This window comes from Pseudorasbora parva, chromosome 7 (genome assembly GCF_024679245.1).
Source record: "Pseudorasbora parva isolate DD20220531a chromosome 7, ASM2467924v1, whole genome shotgun sequence".
NCBI classification, from domain to species: Eukaryota; Metazoa; Chordata; class Actinopteri; order Cypriniformes; family Gobionidae; genus Pseudorasbora; species Pseudorasbora parva.
Window position 1 is genome coordinate 34635355 of NC_090178.1, and position 6504 is coordinate 34641858.

Here is a 6504-nt window from a genome sequence, read left to right on the forward strand (position 1 = left end):
TGAAGACTTTTAAATATTTAGGAATCATGATTGATTGTAAAATGAACTTCTCTGATAATGTGGCTCTTCCCAGCTGGCATTCAACTGACATTAAACGTTTAAATGTAGTTGAAATTATGTCAGTTTATGAAAAACATTGTTTCAACGTCAAAACAACGTTGAACACCAAATAGTTGAATTGGTGTTGTTAACTCACTAAGAATTCAACATAGAAATATCAACAAGTTTTGAGTTGTACGTCAAATCAACATTATTTTTACATCCATGACTTTTAAAAATTTTGTTGAAATATATCAGTAGAAAAATAACGTTGGAACAACGTCCAAACAATACTGTTCAATTAACTGTTGAAAAAGAGTTGATACATGAATAATGATACAACGTTGAAATATCAACTCTGAATTAAACGTTTGTTGAGCACTTTCTACATCTTATGGCTTACTTTGACAGCAAGTCCGATTGATCATTTTGGTTAGTCATTCCATACAAGAACAATATATGCAGTGGCGGCTGGTGAAAATATTATATGTGGGGCTGTTTGTGTGGGGGTCTGGGGATATACATTTCCCCCATACAATTTTAAATTTTGTAGATGTGATTTCCTGCATTCTGGTGCATTTTAATTTTTATATATTAAGTTGTATATATTAAGTTAATTTTTATATTAAGTGGTCTCTTAATTTTTCTTCCAGAGCTATATATATATCCTACACAGCTCTGGAAAAAAAATTAACAGACCGCTTAAAATTAAAAAAATAACACAGAAACATACACACACACACACACACACACACACACACACACACACACACACACACACACACACACACACACACACACACACACACACACACACACACACACACACACACACACATATATATATATATAGACACACATATGGACGGACACACACACACACACACACACACACACACGAATACAAGATGTATGGCTTGATTGGAGGACGGCGACTGTCCATCACACAAAGGCCAATAGGCTCTGACGGTTCCACACAACACCTGCTTGCGCGTGCGCGAAGTGGGTCTGTGTCGTCATCGTCAGCCTCGCAGGTTCTGACCTGGACCGATTCGACTGAATTTGGGCATAACAGCTCAGATGGTAAGCAAAGTTTTTGAAGTCACATTTTATAACTAGAAAATTCCTAAATAAATGTTGAGTGTGCCTGACTCTGGTCCATATACGTATTGTGTTAATTAATTATGTGTTTATATGGGCAGACTAACGTAGTTTAACCGCGAACCGGAGTTAATGCTAGCTAACTGTCAAACGCCGTTCTGTATGTGTAGACGTATGGGCAGACTAGTTTAACCGCGAACTGCCGTTAGTCCGTCGTTCCACCGGCGTGTATGTGTGTACGCTCCATGAAGCTAACGTTATACATATTATTAGATCAGTTTGAACACTGTTAAAAATTGCTGTAAAAATACGGGCGATTTCCAACAGTAAAATACTGTTATTTTAATAAACAGTTTAATCCTGTAATTTAACAGTCTAGGTTCCATAAATTAATTACTTGCAGTAAATTTACAGCATTTATGTGTAAATCCATTTGTTCCTGGAAAAAACAGTATTGGCCTGTAAAAAATATCACTTGGGGGCGGGGCATCTTCAACGCGGTTTTTTTTTCAAACAGAAAGCAGACGCAGTCAAAGAACAGCAACACTCCTCTGTCTAGACTATTTTAAAGAAGGACAATGTTCAAGGTGAGTTTATTTCTTTGCAGTTATTCTATTATGTTGCTCCCAACCTATAAAATCGCCTTTTTCACAAGGTATTTTTGACTGTGCTAGCCCTAATCGCATTTTGCAGACAGAGCTCTCAACGGCATGAGGCCTTTCGCCTGTTAACGTTAATGAATATTCTCTGAGCTCCGATTTAAAGTATTACTGCGAATTTGCTTGGTTGAAGTTAAGTTACCATTTAGAAATTATTTTGGCTTGCTTTTGTAGTAACATTAACCCTTATCTCGATTCACATGAATTTCTGGTTTAGTAAGTAAATGTTACATGATGCTAACGTTAATCTAACCAGATGCATTAATGTTATTCGCATAACGTTAATATCATGCACATAAGATGGAGAATAATTACAAAACTACTCGAAATATCCAGAACCATGATAGCAATTAAAATGTTGTGGTCAATTTGATTAGTTTCCATGCAAATAATGTAAAGCTGTTAAAATTCCCAATGCAAAATAGATATTTAACGTTATATATATATATATATATATATATATATATATATATATATATATATATGTATGTTATATTTTCAATTTAGTGGTCTGAGTACTTGCTTTTTTGTGAGATTCGCATGTAACGTTATATAGTATTAAAAGTCAAAGAGGTTGTTTTTGAAAGAGGAGGCAGATATTCTTGACTGCACTCGTTTTAGCAGACAGTTTTCAACAGCTTAAGTTTCACTATGCAATGTTCTCCATGCTCTGACGTCGAATTTCTTTGCTTGGTTAAAGATTAAATATTTATTAAATAATAATTGTATTCTTTTTTTCTAGGAAACAATCACTTGTTTTACTGAGTTTTACTGACATCGTATGCATCCCTAATCATTGGTGAGTTTCACGTCATGTAAATTATCAGAAAATGTATATTTTTGTGTAAACTGTTGTTTTAAGTGTTGTGTATAATTTGAAGAAAAAAATAATTTCAGGGAGGGCAGATAACTGTACTGAACACTGGATGATTACCCTAGACTAGAGGGTCGTGTTGTTTGTAAGGGCATACAATCACGATTTCTGAATGCAATTGGAATAATGTTTACAATGTTCTGTCTTCAATTGTCAGTATCCAGAGGAGGCATGTGGCACATTGGAATTCATTCAAAGGTATTTTGTGACCTTTTATAGTACCCTTTAAATTTGTTTATTTTCTTTTATTGTCCCGTAATTTAGCAAATGTATATTTAATCCAATATTTAAATTGATAAAAGGTAGATTTTTGTAAGTTTTCTATTTTAAAGTGTGTGTGTGTGTGTGTGTGTGTGTGTGTGTGTGTGTGTGTGTGTGTGTGTGTGTGTGTGTGTGTGTGTGTGTTGGGATAAACCCCGAAAGAGGTTCTAAGACCTACAGAGGCAAGGTGGTTTCAAAGAAGACTGGAAAACTTGTCAGCAAGAAGTCTGCCACTGTCAATCCCAAAGTTGCTTCTCTATGGAACCTCATCGATTTCGAATGGAATTTCGGCTAGGTAACTAAACTTTATGCCTACTGACACTCCCATTTGTGCAGCTTCCTAAAAGAATCAACACCGCTTAAAGGATAAGTTCATCCCAAAATGAAAATTTCCTGATAATTTACTCACCCCAATGCCATCCAAGTTGTTCATGTCTTTCTTTATTCAGTGGGAAAAAAATTAAGTTTTTTGAGGAAAAAATTTCAGAAATTTGCTCCACACAATGGATTTCAATGGCAACCAGAATGTTGAAGTCCAAATAAATATGTTTCAAAGGATTTTTAAGTGCTTCAAATGACTCCCAGCTAAGGAATCCATCTGTCATTTTCTAAATAAATAAATAAATAAATAGTATATACTTATTAACCACAGTTGTTCATATTGTGCTGGTCTCCGTGCCAGGCATGACATCCTCACATTGGAAAGGTCTCGCATGACATTATTAGACATCCAGGATATACACACGAAATGACCATTTTAAACAATAAACTGACACAAAACCATAAATATGTAATTCAACATACAATACAATGTGAACGATAATCCTTCTCCATACTAGTAAACAATGGGGTGGTAATTACTTTTGACCTTTCGAATGTGATGACATAATGCCTGTCACATTGCAGACCAGCACAAGATGAACAATTGTGGTTAAAAAGTATATACATTTAAATTTCCTTAGAAAATGACAGATTGAGTCACTAGATAAGACTCTATTCCTCAGCTGGGATTGAGGAGAGCCCTTTGAAGCACTTTGAAACAGCATTTATTTGGACTTCAACATTCTGATTGTCATTGAAGTCCATTGTGTGGAGAAAATCCTGATATGTTTACCTTAAAACACTTAATTTCTTTTCCACTGAAGAAAGAAAGACATGAACATCTTGGATGGCATTGGGGTGAGTAAATTATCAGGACATTTTCATTTTGGGATGAACTTATCCTTTACCTGCATTCATATTCAGTGGTAAGAAAGTATCTGAACACTTTGGAATGATTTTCTGCATTAATTGTTCTTAACATTTCATGTGATCTTCATTAGTCACATAGACAAAAAAAAAAGTGTTTAAGCTAGCTACACAAACAATTATAATCTTTCATGACTTTACTCAACACTTCCCACTCTCTCAGGGCTGTGTAATAAAAATGTTAATTTGGTAAGTGACTACCTTGTTGTTATCTCTATGAACCACAAATGTTGTTTTTGTGTCGTAATGGTTGTACATGAGTGCCTTGTTTGATCTGATCAGTTAACCTGCTCAATGTTCTTCAGAAAAATCTACCATGTCCTGCACAGTTTTGGTTTTCCAGCATATTCTGCACAATTGAACCCTTTACAATAGTGACTGCATGATTTAAAGACCCATTTTTTCACAATGAGAACTACTGATGGGCCAGGGGGAGGATTTTATTCTGAAGAACAGTGGACAGTTTAACTGCTCAGAACAAACAAGGGAATCATGAACAATTATTACCAAAACAAAATTAGATTTTTAGGAAACAAATCCATCTCTGAGTCCATATAATGTCATTGATTGGCTGTCGCATGTCTGACACTTAAAAAAGAACAGCGATCGTGATGGTAATTCATATGAACCCAGTGGATAAATCAATGCCTTTTAAAGCCAAATGATAGGTTTGTGCAATAAAATAAAAAAACCTAAAAATGCTAAATTAAATAACTCATTGCTTCCAGTCTACTGTCATATGAGCACTTATCAGAGGGACATTGTGACGTGATGTAAGTGCATTGTGAAAGCTTGTTCGAGAAGTAACACAGAAGCAAAGATGACCGACATTTCACATGAGCTTCACTTACTTATGACAGTAGATTGGAAGTAATGATTTATAGTTTAGTTAGCATTTCATTTTTTGTTTGTTTTTCTAACACAAAAATAAAGTGAGTTAAAAATATTAATATTTTTATTACACACATCTACGGTTTGGTTTCAGAAGACATTGATTCATCCACTTCAAGATTGTTGTGTTTTTTAAGTGTCAAAAGAATGGCAGCCAATCAATGCGATTGTCATGTGTTATATATAGCATGGGGGTTAGAAATTTTGGATTTTTGGGGTGAACTATCCCTCTAAGGACATTGTGTTTGTCTATACTTGTGACTGGTAAAAATCAGATGAAATTTTATGATCAACTAATGCAGAGAACCAACCAATTCCAAAGGTTGAGGGTTTACAGCTTTTTTTCCCACTGTACTCTCAAATGTACTTCTTCTGCTGTAAAAAAAAATGTTTTACACATTTAACTTAACAGCTCTCTTTACATATACACAATTATAATATACTCCTAAATCTACTAAATAAATGTACTCCTATCCGGCCAACTGGAAAAAACACAATCACTTTCTTTTACACACAGCTAAACTTTCTGGTCTTGTCTTGACCCCATAATCTTTCTGTTAAGATTGTTTTTTATGTTTTTCCTCTATGCTGTAACAAACATTCAAAACAAACTTACACACTCAATTGCTGTTTAAGATTAGTTTAGTTCATTAACATGATCATTTTATGTCTCTTTTGAAAGTTTTCACAGAGTATGTGATCACTAGTTTTTGCCATGTGCTTTATTTTACCACTAATATTTTCTTGATTTTCTTTCCTTTCAGACCTGGATTTCCTCTAAGACCAGATCTGTCAAAAGCTGATGTGGGACGTGTTGCCTGTTTTTTTTGCCTCTTCCTACGTTTTTTCACCCATTGGTTCTCTTGATTATGTCCTCTCAGATCTGGACTTCCTCCCAGGCCAGCTCTTTTAAAAGCAGGTTTGGGATGTTTTGACAGTATTTTTTGCCCTATCAAGGATTTTTGATCCATTGGTTCTCAATGATTTCTAAAACAGTATTTAAGGAAAGAAAGTCAGAGAAAATACATTTTAAAATGCATTGAATGTATTGTTAAAACCTGTTTTAAATAAATGGCAAACAATGTACACCATAATCTATTTCTTTATTTTTTCCATTGAGTAAAAAGTCTGTTTGGAATGTCTGTAAACATTATGGTACATAGGGATGTTAATAGATATCAGACAAAAGAGTAAATAGAAAACAGTATTTATATTAACTTTTTTTATACTGTAGAATTGTAGTTGGAACCATTGCTGCCAGTACTTTGTGAAATTACAGAACAGCCATACAAATTAAAAACTGTAAAATTACGGTAAAGGGCTGGAACCACAGCTGCCAGTACTTTGCTGTGAAATTACAGCATTATTGAAACCGTAAAATTACGGTAAAGGGCTGGAACCACAGCTGCCAGTACTTTACTGTGAAATTAC

General features: G+C 34.5%; 1 long non-coding RNA gene across 1 annotated transcript; it reads left to right on the forward strand.

Moving 5' to 3' along the window:
- Positions 1 to 1446: 1446 nt before the first annotated feature.
- On the forward strand, positions 1447 to 6147 carry LOC137083836 (uncharacterized). The gene is made up of 5 exons (XR_010906619.1): positions 1447 to 1727; positions 2542 to 2598; positions 2831 to 2871; positions 3097 to 3229; positions 5838 to 6147. It is a non-coding gene; the product is annotated as an uncharacterized lncRNA (long non-coding RNA).
- The last annotated feature ends 357 nt before the right edge of the window (positions 6148 to 6504 follow it).